The sequence below is a fragment of the Pseudophryne corroboree genome, chromosome 4 (genome assembly GCF_028390025.1).
Source record: "Pseudophryne corroboree isolate aPseCor3 chromosome 4, aPseCor3.hap2, whole genome shotgun sequence".
In the NCBI taxonomy this organism is placed as follows: Eukaryota; Metazoa; Chordata; class Amphibia; order Anura; family Myobatrachidae; genus Pseudophryne; species Pseudophryne corroboree.
In genome coordinates this window covers 272974610-272990944 of record NC_086447.1, presented here as the reverse complement: position 1 = coordinate 272990944, position 16335 = coordinate 272974610, and the positions used below count along the sequence as shown (strand labels likewise).

The 16335-nt window shown below is 46.1% G+C and overlaps 1 protein-coding gene across 2 annotated transcripts in view; it reads left to right on the top strand.

Annotated features, from left to right (window-relative positions):
* Positions 1-16335, top strand: part of VEPH1 (ventricular zone expressed PH domain containing 1) — a 988289-nt gene that overhangs the window by 25372 nt on the left and 946582 nt on the right. The window lies entirely within an intron of this gene.

Genomic DNA, 16335 nt, shown 5'->3' with positions numbered 1-16335 from the left:
TAGCAGCAGACACAGTACAGTACGGTAGTCCACGGCTGTAGCTACCTCTGTGTCGGCACTCGGCAGTCCGTCCATAATTGTATACCACCTACCCGTGGTTTTTTTTTCTTTCTTCTTTATACATACATACTACATCTCTTTATCAACCAGTCTATATTAGCAGCAGACACAGTACAGTAGTCCACGGCTGTAGCTACCTCTGTGTCGGCACTCGGCAGTCCATCCATAATTGTGTACCACCTACCCGTGGTTTTTTTTTCTTTCTTCTTTATACATACATACTACATCTCTTTATCAACCAGTCTATATTAGCAGCAGACACAGTACAGTACGGTAGTCCACGACTGTAGCTACCTCTGTGTCGGCACTCGGCAGTCCGTCCATAATTGTATACCACCTACCCGTGGTTTTTTTTCTTTCTTCTTTATACATACATACTACATCTCTTTATCAACCAGTCTATATTAGCAGCAGACACAGTACAGTACGGTAGTCCACGGCTGTAGCTACCTCTGTGTCAGCACTCGGCAGTCCGTCCATAATTGTATACCACCTACCCGTGGTTTTTTTTTCTTTCTTCTTTGTACATACTACATCTCATTATCATCCAGTCTATATTAGCAGCAGACACAGTACAGTACGGTAGTCCACGGCTGTAGCTACCTCTGTGTCGGCACTCGGCAGTCCGTCCATAATTGTATACCACCTACCCGTGGTTTTTTTTTCTTTCTTCTTTATACATACTACATCTCATTATCAACCAGTCTATATTAGCAGCAGACACAGTACGGTAGTCCACGGCTGTAGCTACCTCTGTGTCGGCACTCGGCAGTCCGTCCATAATTGTATACCACCTACCCGTGGTTTTTTTTTTCTTTCTTCTTTATACATACTACATCTCATTATCAACCAGTCTATATTAGCAGCAGACACAGTACGGTAGTCCACGGCTGTAGCTACCTCTGTGTCGGCACTCGGCAGTCCATCCATAATTGTATACCACCTACCCGTGGTTTTTTTTTCTTTCTTCTTTATACATACATACTACATCTCATTATCATCCAGTCTATATTAGCAGCAGACACAGTACAGTACAATAGTCCACGGCTGTAGCTACCTCTGTGTCGGCACTCGGCAGTCCATCCATAATTGTATACTAGTATCCATCCATCTCCATTGTTTACCTGAGGTGCCTTTTAGTTGTGCCTATTAAAATATGGAGAACAAAAATGTTGAGGTTCCAAAATTAGGGAAAGATCAAGATCCACTTCCACCTCGTGCTGAAGCTGCTGCCACTAGTCATGGCCGAGACGATGAAATGCCAGCAACGTCGTCTGCCAAGGCCGATGCCCAATGTCATAGTACAGAGCATGTCAAATCCAAAACACCAAATATCAGTAAAAAAAGGACTCCAAAACCTAAAATAAAATTGTCGGAGGAGAAGCGTAAACTTGCCAATATGCCATTTACCACACGGAGTGGCAAGGAACGGCTGAGGCCCTGGCCTATGTTCATGGCTAGTGGTTCAGCTTCACATGAGGATGGAAACACTCAGCCTCTCGCTAGAAAACTTAAAAGACTCAAGCTGGCAAAAGCACCGCAAAGAACTGTGCGTTCTTCGAAATCCCAAATCCACAATGGGAGTCCAATTGTGTCGGTTGCGATGCCTGACCTTCCCAACACTGGACGTGAAGAGCATGCGCCTTCCACCATTTGCATGCCCCCTGCAAGTGCTGGAAGGAGCACCCGCAGTCCAGTTCCTGATAGTCAGATTGAAGATGTCAGTGTTGAAGTACACCAGGATGAGGAGGATATGGGTGTTGCTGGCGCTGGGGAGGAAATTGACCAGGAGGATTCTGATGGTGAGGTGGTTTGTTTAAGTCAGGCACCCGGGGAGACACCTGTTGTCCGTGGGAGGAATATGGCCGTTGACATGCCTGGTGAAAATACCAAAAAAATCAGCTCTTCGGTGTGGAAGTATTTCACCAGAAATGCGGACAACATTTGTCAAGCCGTGTGTTCCCTTTGTCAAGCTGTAATAAGTAGGGGTAAGGACGTTAACCACCTCGGAACATCCTCCCTTATACGTCACCTGCAGCGCATTCATAATAAGTCAGTGACAAGTTCAAAAACTTTGGGCGACAGCGGAAGCAGTCCACTGACCAGTAAATCCCTTCCTCTTGTAACCAAGCTCACGCAAACCACCCCACCAACTCCCTCAGTGTCAATTTCCTCCTTCCCCAGGAATGCCAATAGTCCTGCAGGCCATGTCACTGGCAATTCTGACGAGTCCTCTCCTGCCTGGGATTCCTCCGATGCATCCTTGCGTGTAACGCCTACTGCTGCTGGCGCTGCTGTTGTTGCTGCTGGGAGTCGATGGTCATCCCAGAGGGGAAGTCGTAAGCCCACTTGTACTACTTCCAGTAAGCAACTGACTGTCCAACAGTCCTTTGCGAGGAAGATGAAATATCACAGCAGTCATCCTGCTGCAAAGCGGATAACTGAGGCCTTGACAACTATGTTGGTGTTAGACGTGCGTCCGGTATCCGCCGTTAGTTCACAGGGAACTAAACAATTTATTGAGGCAGTGTGCCCCCGTTACCAAATACCATCTAGGTTCCACTTCTGTAGGCAGGCGATACCGAGAATGTACACGGACGTCAGAAAAAGACTCACCAGTGTCCTAAAAAATGCAGTTGTACCCAATGTCCACTTAACCACGGACATGTGGACAAGTGGAGCAGGGCAGGGTCAGGACTATATGACTGTGACAGCCCACTGGGTAGATGTATGGACTCCCGCCGCAAGAACAGCAGCGGCGGCACCAGTAGCAGCATCTCGCAAACGCCAACTCTTTCCTAGGCAGGCTACGCTTTGTATCACCGCTTTCCAGAATACGCACACAGCTAAAAACCTCTTACGGCAACTGAGGAAGATCATCGCAGAATGGCTTACCCCAATTGGACTCTCCTGTGGATTTGTGGCATCGGACAACGCCAGCAATATTGTGTGTGCATTAAATATGGGCAAATTCCAGCACGTCCCATGTTTTGCACATACCTTGAATTTGGTGGTGCAGAATTTTTTAAAAAACGACAGGGGCGTGCAAGAGATGCTGTCGGTGGCCAGAAGAATTGCGGGACACTTTCGGCGTACAGGCACCACGTACAGAAGACTGGAGCACCACCAAAAACTACTGAACCTGCCCTGCCATCATCTGAAGCAAGAAGTGGTAACGAGGTGGAATTCAACCCTCTATATGCTTCAGAGGTTGGAGGAGCAGCAAAAGGCCATTCAAGCCTATACAATTGAGCACGATATAGGAGGTGGAATGCACCTGTCTCAAGTACAGTGGAGAATGATTTCAACGTTGTGCAAGGTTCTGATGCCCTTTGAACTTGCCACACGTGAAGTCAGTTCAGACACTGCCAGCCTGAGTCAGGTCATTCCCCTCATCAGGCTTTTGCAGAAGAAGCTGGAGACATTGAAGGAGGAGCTAACATGGAGCGATTCCGCTAGGCATGTGGGACTTGTGAATGGAGCCCTTAATTCGCTTAACAAGGATTCACGGGTGGTCAATCTGTTGAAATCAGAGCACTACATTTTGGCCACCGTGCTCGATCCTAGATTTAAAACCTACCTTGGATCTCTCTTTCCGGCAGACACAAGTCTGCTGGGGTTGAAAGACCTGCTGGTGAGAAAATTGTCAAGTCAAGCGGAACGCGACCTGTCAACATCTCCTCCTTCACATTCTCCCGCAACTGGGGGTGCGAGGAAAAGGCTCAGAATTCCGAGCCCACCCGCTGGCGGTGATGCAGGGCAGTCTGGAGCGACTGCTGATGCTGACATCTGGTCCGGACTGAAGGACCTGACAACGATTACGGACATGTCGTCTACTGTCACTGCATATGATTCTCTCAACATTGAAAGAATGGTGGAGGATTATATGAGTGACCGCATCCAAGTAGGCACGTCACACAGTCCGTACTTATACTGGCAGGAAAAAGAGGCAATTTGGAGGCCCTTGCACAAACTGGCTTTATTCTACCTAAGTTGCCCTCCCACAAGTGTGTACTCCGAAAGAGTGTTTAGTGCCGCCGCTCACCTTGTCAGCAATCGGCGTACGAGGTTACATCCAGAAAATGTGGAGAAGATGATGTTCATTAAAATGAATTATAATCAATTCCTCCGCGGAGACATTGACCAGCAGCAATTGCCTCCACAAAGTACACAGGGAGCTGAGATGGTGGATTCCAGTGGGGACGAATTGATAATCTGTGAGGAGGGGGATGTACACGGTGATATATCGGAGGATGATGATGAGGTGGACATCTTGCCTCTGTAGAGCCAGTTTGTGCAAGGAGAGATTAATTGCTTCTTTTTTGGGGGGGGTCCAAACCAACCCGTCATATCAGTCACAGTCGTGTGGCAGACCCTGTCACTGAAATGATGGGTTGGTTAAAGTGTGCATGTCCTGTTTATACAACATAAGGGTGGGTGGGAGGGCCCAAGGACAATTCCATCTTGCACCTCTTTTTTCTTTTATTTTTCTTTGCGTCATGTGCTGTTTGGGGAGGGTTTTTTGGAAGGGCCATCCTGCGTGACACTGCAGTGCCACTCCTAAATGGGCCCGGTGTTTGTGTCGGCCACTAGGGTCGCTTATCTTACTCACACAGTCAGCTACCTCATTGCGCCTCTTTTTTTCTTTGCGTCATGTGCTGTTTGGGGAGGGTTTTTTGGAAGGGCCATCCTGCGTGACACTGCAGTGCCACTCCTAGATGGGCCCGGTGTTTGTGTCGGCCACTAGGGTCGCTTATCTTACTCACACAGTCAGCTACCTCATTGCGCCTCTTTTTTTCTTTGCGTCATGTGCTGTTTGGGGAGGGTTTTTTGGAAGGGCCATCCTGCGTGACACTGCAGTGCCACTCCTAGATGGGCCCGGTGTTTGTGTCGGCCACTAGGGTCGCTTATCTTACTCACACAGCTACCTCATTGCGCCTCTTTTTTTCTTTGCGTCATGTGCTGTTTGGGGAGGGTTTTTTGGAAGGGACATCCTGCGTGACACTGCAGTGCCACTCCTAGATGGGCCCGGTGTTTGTGTCGGCCACTAGGGTCGCTTATCTTACTCACACAGTCAGCTACCTCATTGCGTCTCTTTTTTTCTTTGCGTCATGTGCTGTTTGGGGAGGGTTTTTTGGAAGGGACATCCTGCGTGACACTGCAGTGCCACTCCTAGATGGGCCCGGTGTTTGTATCGGCCACTAGGGTCGCTTATCTTACTCACACAGCTACCTCATTGCGCCTCTTTTTTTCTTTGCGTCATGTGCTGTTTGGGGAGGGTTTTTTGGAAGGGACATCCTGCGTGACACTGCAGTGCCACTCCTAGATGGGCCCGGTGTTTGTGTCGGCCACTAGGGTCGCTTATCTTACTCACACAGCGACCTCGGTGCAAATTTTAGGACTAAAAATAATATTGTGAGGTGTGAGGTATTCAGAATAGACTGAAAATGAGTGTAAATTATGGTTTTTGAGGTTAATAATACTTTGGGATCAAAATGACCCCCAAATTCTATGATTTAAGCTGTTTTTTAGGGTTTTTTGAAAAAAACACCCGAATCCAAAACACACCCGAATCCGACAAAAAAAATTCGGTGAGGTTTTGCCAAAACGCGGTCGAACCCAAAACACGGCCGCGGAACCGAACCCAAAACCAAAACACAAAACCCGAAAAATTTCCGGCGCTCATCTCTAATAAACATATACAGAGCAGCTGATTGGTTGCCATGGGCAACTTCTCCACTGGCTCGCTTCTCCACTTTTATCACTGCTTAGTACATGTCCCCCTTAGAGAATTGGCTAACCAATAGTGCATGGCCTGGGCCCCTTGTTAAATAAGATATATAGTAAATACTGCTAGTGCATGCATTAAAATGTACCAGATTAATAACAGCAATGCACTGTAGAAAATACACCACAGTCCTATGCAGTATAATGTAACATATGCATAATGTATAATTCAAGTGTACAATCTGGAGGATTCCATAGAAGAGGGTGGGCCCCCAGGCAGTGGGGCTCACCGGGGGTTTCCCCTGTGCACCTATGGGCCAGTCCGAGCCCGGTTGAGATTGTGTGTGGCTGGAGGGATCTTCCCACACAGAGAAGAAAAAGGCTGTGTAACCACACCTAGAGGCTTGCCTGTGGAGACAGAACCCAGTTTTTTAGCAGTCGGACAGTCCAGCTGGGACTGCAGGTGGAGCCTAATGAATCACTGAGACAAATTGTTCCTAGAAAGATCAGGGAACAAAGAAGTAAACCTCTTTGTGGGGCCACTCTTTATATATAAATGTAATTATTATTTAAAACGTAACTTTTATTCTTATCAAATAAAATATAGTGTTTATCCTTTCCTTAACAGGGTTTTTTTTTTGGAATTTTTTGATATTTTTGTATGTTTTTATTAGTTTAAAAATACTATAGAAAATAAATCCAAAAACAAAAGGTAGATATTTTAATTCCCGTACGGTAGAGGTTTTATATCTGAATTATTCAGACCTCTATATGCGGGTTTACTCACGGGTGAAAATATAAGAGACTGTATAATGAAAAAATTCACAGCCAATCAGAGAAACATAATAGAAAAATCTATATTTGTAAAAAAAGTGGTCAGAAAATAATATTTTGACCACTATGGCACTTTAGTAATCCAAACGGGACTGCCTGCCTACAACATATTTCCCAAAGTGTGAACAGGAAGAATTATATTGTTTGTGTCTAAACAGTGGGAGAACTAGGTACACCTATTGTTGTTAATGTCAAATTATCAATCACGTCTTAGTTTCCAACATACTCGTAAAGTACCCTATTATTCAATTTCATTAAAGACATAGGGCCTGAATGCCGCTAGTAATAATCATGTATTACCCTGAGTAGGACAGCAAATATTTTCTGTTTAGAGGAGAATAAAGGGTGAAGGAAAAAAGGAACCCACAAGAGTAAACAATATTCAAACGTACTGCAAACAATTATTCCCTGTAAACAAAACAGACCTGGCGAGGATGTATAATCAATCGGTATCAAGCTAGAGATTAAACAATCAGGAAAAGAACTGATGGATATATCCTCCAATAAACAGTAGATATTATTATGTGAACATTTTGCAAGTAATTATCTGTTTCCTATTGGGAAGAGAAAGAAGAGAGAGAAAGGCTCCACGTAGATTATTGCACTTATTTTGTGGCCACAGATGTTCAGGTGCCTGAGTGAGCTCAATCCTCCTGTAAGTGAAAATAGACTGTAGCACAAAACGTATCACTTTTAGCTGGCAAATTTAATTCATTGGAGATGTGACACAATTGTTGCAAAATCAAATGTCAGGGTGAGCTTGATCCTCCTGTAAATAAAATCACCTATATCACAAATATATTACTAGTGGCTGAGAAATTCTCATGCTGGAAGTCCATGATAATTGTATACAATAGTGACCATAGAGTTATGTTTAACATATATAATTTTAAAGAATACTCTGTAGACAGTAAGTAGCCCGTCCCATGTGTCTGGCTAACTTCTGCTGCCTTCCCATGTGCAATGAAGCAAGGTTAAGCAGGAGACAACTTGAAACACATATGAAGTGGTTGTATTAAGTGCCAGATGCCATAGCACAATGCTGAATGCAAGTTAACCATACACAGGTGAGGATAATGAATAGCACCTAAAGAAAGTCTTATTGCAAAAGGTGGAAGCTGACTGTAGCAGAAGTTGGAGCGGAAGTAAATGCAGGGACCTGTAGTTCCACAGGAATACTGGAACCGGGAAATCACTCGAAGATGCCAGAAATAGGAGATCGCTGGAAACAGGAGATTGAAGACTGGAGACTGGAGATTGGAACTGGAGACTGGAAACTGAAGATTGGAAACTGGAACCAGGAGACGCTATGCAGCAATGCGACGCGTTGTCCAAGGTGATGAAACTGAGCCAATGCTCTGGACTTATACCCCCTGGTCGGCAGTCATTGGATACTTGGATCATGTGAGCAATCACAGCGCAGGATTGGTTGCTCTCCGGCAGCTGACTGCAAGCGTCATGGCGGCGCCCATGCTGTACAGATGGCCGGTACACAGGAGGGCACCCGCAGAATGGACTTCAGGGGTTCACCATAATAGTAGTGCCCACCATTTTATTGGTGGGCACCGAACACCCACGAGGCTTGGAAGGAAAGAGTCTATGAAAAGCTTGGACAAACCGTGGAGCATGGGCATCAGTGGCGTAAACCCAACTCCTCTCCTCAGGGCCATACCCAGACTAGTCAATCAGGTACTGTAGACGTCCATACAGACAACGTGAGTCCAGGATCTTCTCCACCTCGTACTCAACACCCCGATGAGTCTGGATTCTTGGAGCTGCTGGAAGAGCTTTCTGAAAACGGTTAAGAATCAGGGGTCTAAGGAGAGAGATATGAAATGAGTTTGGGATTTTCAAATAAGGAGGCAATTTCATTTTATAAGCCACTGGATTAAACACTCGTTCAACTGGAAACGGACCAATAAACCGCGGAGCAAACTTCATAGAGGGAACTCTAAGGTGGAGATTACGAGTAGATAACCAGACTTTATCACCTGGCTTTAAACTGGGAACTGCTCAGCTTTTCCGATCAGCAAAGATCTTGTACTGTCGAGATGCTTTCTTGAGAGAAAGATGAATCTTTGCCCAAACCTGAGAGAACTGCTGAAGAGCTGAAGTGGCTGCAGGCTCATCAACCACTGCAAGATCTTGGAAATCTGGAACTCTGAGATGTTGACCGTAAACTGCAAAGAAAGGAGTAGTATTGGTGGCTGTATGGTAGCGGAAGTTATGAGCAAACTTTGCCCAAGGCAATAAATCTACCCAGTCGTCCTGTGATGAGGAAATATAAAGTCTCAAAAAGGTTTCAAGCTCTTGGTTTACCCTTTCGGTCTGCCTATTCGTTTGATGGTGATATGCTGTAGAGAATTTGAGTTTAACTTGTAAAGCAGAGCATAAGGCCTTCCAAAATCTTGCCACAAACTGAACACCACGGTCAGATATAATTTCCGTTGGGAGTCCATGTAACCTGAAGATTTCACGTAGAAATATTTGTGCAAGCTTTGGAGCCGAAGGCAACCCCATGAGTGGTCAAAATGGGCCATCTTTGAAAATCTGTCAACCACTACCCAGATGGTATCATACCCTTTGGAGGGAGGTAAGTCTGAGATGAAATCCATTGACAGGTGAGACCAGGGATGACTTGGTATAGAGTTAGGTAACAGTTGACCAGCAGGAGACTGACGAGGAACTTTGTGCTGGGCACACTTGGGACACGAAGCCACGAAATCCTGAATATCAGCTTTCATATGAGGCCACCGATAGGACTGAGACAAAAACTTATAAGTCTTTAGGACCCCAGGATGTCCGGTAAACTTAGAAATATGAGCCCACGACAGCAGATTCGGGCAAAGCTCAGGAGAAACAAACATCTTGCCAGGAGGTGGAACAGGAGACACTTCTGTGGAAGCAATTACTACGGGATCGAGAACTGGATGAGATTCTTCTTCAGAAGATTCCTCCATGGAACTCATGGAGCGTGACAAGGCATCTGCCTTAACATTCTGAGAACCAGGACAGAACTGTAACTTGAAATTAAAACGAGAAAAGAATAAAGCCCACCTTCCTTGACGAGGATTTAAACACTGCGCTGCTTTCAAATAAAGAAGGTTCTTATGGTCGGTGAAGATGGCAATAGGAAACTTTGCGCCCTCCAGAAGATACCTCCACTCTTCCAGGGCCAGCTTGATTGCCAGGAGCTCCTGGTCACCGATGGCGTAGTTTATCTCAGCAGGTAGAAAGCTACAGGAGAAAAACCCACAGGGGTGAGTCTTACCATCATCGCTGGTTTGGGACAACACTGCGCCAACGCCAACTGTTGAGGCGTCCACTTCCAACTTGAATGGTCTGTTGATATCTGGTTGCTGTAACACAGGAGCTGAAATGAAAGCTTGTTTAATCTTTTGGAAAGCAGCCAGAGCTTCTTCTGACCACTGAGAAGGAGTTGTGCCTTCCCATGTAAGGCAAGTAATTGGGGCTATCAGAGTAGAGAATCCTCTAATGAATATTCTATAATAATTGGCGAAGCCAATAAAACGTTGAACAGACTTGAGCGACCAGTTCTCTATTGCTTCCACTTTAACAGGGTCCATTCGAAGATCTGAACCAGAGATTATATACCCGAAGAAGGGCATCGAAGGAGCTTCAAAGGTACACTTAGACAACTTCCCATAAAGATGATTCCATCGTAGGCGTTGAAGGACCTCTTTTACCTGTTGACGGTAAGAGGCTAAGTCTTGAGAGAAAATCAGAATGTCGTCAAGGTAAACTACCACGTATTTATACAGAACATCTCTAAATATTTCATTGATAAAGTTCTGAAACACAGCTGGGGCATTACTTAATCCGAAGGGCATCACAAGATACTCATAGTGGCCGTCATGGGTGTTAAAAGTGGTTTTCCACTCATCGCCACTCCGGATTCTAATGAGATTATATGCCCCACGAAGATCTCATTTGGTAAAGATACTGGCTCCCTTAATTCTGTCACACAGTTCCGTGATTAACGGTAAGGGGTAGCTGTTTTTGATGGTAATCTCATTTAATGCTCTATAATCAATGCAGGGACGTAGTACTCCGTCTTTCTTTTTCACAAAGAAAAACCCTGCCCCTGCTGGAGATAAAGAAGAATGAATGAATCCTTTTTGTAGATTCTCTTTTATATATTCACTCATGGCTTGAGTTTCTGGAACGGAAAGAGGATATGTCCATCCTCTAGTAGGCATTCTCCCCGGGACCAGATTGATGGGACAATCCCATTTCCGATGGAGAGGCAGAACATCAGCGGCCTTTTCACTGAAGACATCAGTAAATTCTTTGTAGGCCTCAGGAATTTCACACTGGGCTTTCAACCCCGAAGATCTCACAGGACGAACTTGAGCTAAACAGGAATGGAAACAGGAGGAACTCCATGCTGTGAGTTGTAATGTAGACCAGTCGATTTGAGGGTTGTGAAGTTGAAGCCAAGGCATACCCAACACGATCTCATAGGTGGGTTTAGGAATAACCAAAAGTTCAATGAGCTCAGAATGAAGAAAGCCCACCCCTAGGACCACGAGCTTAGTTTGCTGACTGATGGACCCCTCAGCAATACGACTACCGTCCACAGCAGTGAGATAGACTGTGCGAGACAACCTTGAGACAGGAAGACGGATCTTATCGACTGCAGCCTGTGTAATAAAGTTCCCAGCAGCACCACAGTCAATTAACGCTGAGAAAACATGTAATCCACTCTGTGTTTCCAAAGTTACCGGTAAGATAAATTCTCAAGAAGAAGGAGCTTTGGATAAGGTTCCTAACTTGACTCCTCCCTTGCAAGTTAGGACCTGGCGTTTCCCGAATGCAACGGACAGGAACCAATCATGTGACCAGCAGCAGCACAGTACAGAGAGTCTTTCCCGTAATATTCTTGACCGCTCCTCCGGAGTTAATCAGGACCTATTCACTTGCATAGGCTCATCTGAAGTAAAGGGAGAAGGTTGTACTTGAGGCATAGCTCGGTGCTTGCGAGGATCACCATGAGAACGTTCTCTTGCTCTTTTGCGTAAACGCAGATCCAACTTTACACACAAGGAAATTAACGATTCTAATTGCTCTGGGAGATCTCGGGTAGCCAGTTCATCTTTTATACGATCAGAGAGACCGTGCCAGAATGCCGCAACCAGCGCTTGATTGTTCCACTCAACCTCTGACGCCAATATCTGGAACTGGATGACATACTGTCCCACGGTGCGTGTTCCCTGGCGAATCTGGAGGATATCAGAGGAAGCTGATATTGTACACCCAGGCTCATCAAAGAAGTTGTTTAGCAGTGAATCAACTCGCTCCCATAACGGGGAAACCCAATTCAAGGCAGGGCCAGTCAGGAGAGACACAATGTATGCAACTTTGGTTCTGGGCGTAGGGAAATTGTGCGGCAGCAATTCAAAGTGAACTTCACATTGGTTCAGGAATCCACGACAGGTTTTAGGATTCTCATCAAATTTACTTGGTGTAGGAAGATGGAGACGAGATCCTAAACCAGGAGCAGCGGGAGAGCCTGAAGCTGTGGCACTGGAAACTGGAGTCGCTGGTGCAGCAGGAACAATAGAACTTGGCAGAGATTGTTGTAAAGTATCCAACCGAGAAGACATCTCTTGTAAAAATTGTATGATCTGCTGTTGTGCAGCCTCTGTACCATCAAGTCGTGAGATTAAGTTCTGAAGAGCCACTGCTCCCACACTCTGACCACCATCCGGGTCCATGGACCTTGGACAAACTGTCAGATATGTGGTTATGTCTGTCCCCGGAGGGGGCACTAGTGGGTCAGCGGTGGTGCGATGGAGAAACCGAGGAGGCTGTAAGAGATTCCTGCGCATGTGTGCAATGATGTTTATTAAATGCTCACGAGTATAAACAGTATTTGAAGCAGATGAAAACTTGAGATGAATGGTACATGAAATGCTAACAACGATGAAATAAATAGTCACAGGTATTTAGCTGGTCTTGAAACCAGTGCAGTAATTAGGCAATGAAATACAGGCAATGAACTAGTTTGGAAACTAGTACAGCAATCAGATGGTGATTACTCCCACAGTTGGTTTGGAAACCAGCAACGATACTCCACACAGTCAGTTTGTAATGCAAAGTCCACAACCAAGCAAGTTTAATAGACCCTACACACTGGCCGATATTCCTCAAAGATATGAACAATCTCGTTCATTATTGAACGAGATACCATTCATATCTTTGAGTGTGGAGGCACCAGTGATGAACGATGTGCGGCCCCGACACTGCCCCCCTGCCGCCGGGTCACCAGTCGGCCGTATCCGCCATCGGGCAGCGCGGTGGCAGATCTTTATATGTGTACGGCCCTTAAGCAGGACACATATGAAGTGGTTGTATTAAGTGCCAGATGCCATAGCACAATGCTGAATGCAGGTTAACCATACACAGGTGAGGATAATGAATAGCACCTGAAGAAAGTCTCTTACTGCAAAAGGTGGAAGCTGACTGTAGCAGAAGTTGGAGCTGAAGTAAATGCTGGGACCTGTAGTTCCACAGGAATACTGGAATCGGGAGATCACTTGAAGATGCCAGAAATAGGAGATCGCTGGAAACAGGAGATTGAAGACTGGAGACTGGAGATTGGAACTGGAGACTAGAAACTTGAAACTGGAGATTGGAAACTGGAACCAGGAGACGCTATGCAGCAATGCGACACGTTGTCCAGGGTGATGAGACTGAGCCGATGCTCTGGACTTATACCCCCTGTGCAGCAGTCATTGGATACTTGGATCATGTGAGCAATCACAGCGCAGGATTGGGTGCTCTCCGGTCAGCTGACCGCAAGTGTCATGGTGGCGCCCATTCTGTACAGATGGCCGGTACACAGGAGGGCACCCGCAGAATGGACTTTAGGGGTTCACCACAATAGTGGGTACTGCGCTCTGCAGACAGGATGCTCATACAGCCACAGACTGGGGCCGTGACCTCCGGAGGCCTGCACACCAGCACGCCGGTAAGTGAGACATCACTGAATGCTGATACCTGACAACTAGCTGCTCACGTAGAGAGGGGCCAAGCAGTGAGATAGTGCCCTGCATGTGGCTAGGATGTTTGTTCTTTGTTTCAGTTATTATGTAGCTAGTAAAGCACCATTTCATTTATTTACCTGGAAAAGCTGTGTCTACTGAGCTAATTACCCCATATCACCACAATATGAAAAGGCATGCACTCAGAGGCAGAGCCTGCTGCCATTTATGCCCCTTTCAAACATAAGAGCAGAAAAATATCTGTATCTATCAACTCAGGAAATTCCCAGGTCTCAATCTGACCTGGTACAGAGAAGGGTCTCTGGACCTGGGGCTTCGACCCTGGTCGTTTATGTTCACACATAACAAAAACCCAGGTGGATGTGCATTCATGCATACCGGTAAGAAATTGCCAGCCGGTACGCAGTACCGGCGGCCCAACTGCCATGCTTGCAGCCGCTGCTGTGCTGTGTGTGAGGCCGAGAAGGAGAGTGCAGCATGTGCCTCTCCTGTGTCCCTCCTGTGTCTCCGGCGGCGGCGTGTCTCTCAAATGAGGCGGCGGTTAGTGAGCCAATCAGTGCTTATGGACTGGTAGCTGCGGCTCCTGATTGGCTGCCGGTCCGCGAGCTCTGATTGGCTCACGAACCGGCGCCTCATTTGAGAGACATGCCACCGCCGGAGACACAGGAGGGACACAGGAGAGGCGCATGCTGTGCTCTCCTTCCTGGCCTCACACACAGCACAGCAGCGGTGAGCGGGGGAGGGAGCATGTTACCTGGCACTGGGGGGAGCATATGTGGCACTGGGGGCATATGTGTATCTGGCACTCAGGGGGCATATGTGTATCTGGCACTGGGGGCATATGCATATGTGGCACTGGGGGCATATGTGTATATGGCACTGTGAGGGCATATATGGCACTATGGGGGCATATCTGGTACTGGGGACATATGTGTATCTGGTACTTTGGGGGCATGTTTTTATCTGGCACTGTGGGGGCATATGTGTTTCTGGCACTATGGGAGCATATTTTTATCTGCCACTGTGGGGGCATATTTTTATCTGGCACTGTGGGGGCATATGTGTATCTGGCACTGGAGGGGCATATTTTTATCTGGCACTGGGGGGGGGGGCATATCTGGCACCGTGTGGGCATATGTGTATCTGGCACTGCACTACTGGGGGTATATGTGTATCTGGCACTCCACTATTGGGGGCATATATGTGTATCTGGCACTGTGCTATTGGGGTCATATATTATGTGTATCTGGCCCCCCATATGTGTATCATGCCCATATTTTCATTTCCCATGCTCCATGTGGCATGTGGCCACACCCATTTTGGGGCATTTGGGGCACGCACACAGTACCACTAAGAACATTTCTCTACTAGCACCACTGGGTATTAGGGTGTGTACACACGGTGAGATTCTTGCTATGCCCGATTTTCACTTGCGATTTCCCTTGAACTCCCTGGAGCCCAGATAGCACAGATTTTGACTAACTTTTCTTGAGATATGGACTATGTGTGCTGACGATTTTGGCTTATGTGAGATTTTGGCTTATGTGAGATGTCATTGACATGTGAGATGAACTAGATAGTACACCGATCTAGCAAGGATTGACTTGCCTGCCCAGTCTATCTTTTCTTGCGATGCCGACCTGGCGGGACAGCGCATCAGGATCGAATCGGGATCGCAAGGTGACTTTCACCTTGCGATCTGCACTAACTTTTCTTGCGATTTTGACTATATAGTCAAAATCGAAAGAAAATATCTCACCGTGTGTAGAGAGATTTTGTCTATGAGAGATTTTGACTGAGCGATTTCCCTTGAACTGGCAGTAGGAGATTTTGACTAACTTTTCCAGCAATTTTGGCTATGAGCAATTTTGGCTAACTCATTTAAGCAAGGGGATGCTTTTTTTCCCAGCGACCTAGCCAAAATTGACTTGCCTGCACAGTCTATTTTTAGCAGCGATAGCGACCTGGCGGGGATGCGCATCGCTATCGCTGAGCGATATGCACTAACTTTCTGAGCGATTTTGACTATATAGTCAAAATCGCTCAGCTATATCGCTCCGTGTGTATATTTACATACTGTATATAAAAATTTACTAAAAGCAAGTATATGGGCAAAGCATACATTTTGGCTTTTTTTTTTCTTTCACACAGCCTTTGTACTAATATTATTTCCACATATCAAGTTGTCCCCTTTATTCTGTTGACCTTTGAACTAGGGTGACATCAGCTTTGTAAAGCAACATACGGTACAAGAAAGGGGGCGGGGATGATCACTTTCCATTCCAGCTGGGTAAAATAAAGCAGAAACCCAAACAGTTAGGCCTCTGTTAGCAAGCTGTTTGCAAAAACTTGTTCCTGGTCTGTTCTTAGATAAACTAGCATTTGTGTCCTTCAGGTGGAACTACTTGCACCACACTCATGTGTGCTCTGTCAATAAAGAAAAAATACAGTATGTGTGTGTAGTTATGCATGTTTGCTTTACAGGTGTTTAGTTACTTTCACATACAAGTCACAGTCACTTTCTACCATTGAGTAGCAAGTTCTGAATTTTGGCTTTAGTATTAAATGTAATCTTGTAAAACTTATTAGGTAGCATTTTTGTCCTGCCACGGAATACATTTCATGTTAAACCACTAGAGGGCATTATTGTTGCATGAATTGACTGAATATAGACCATGCAGCGTGG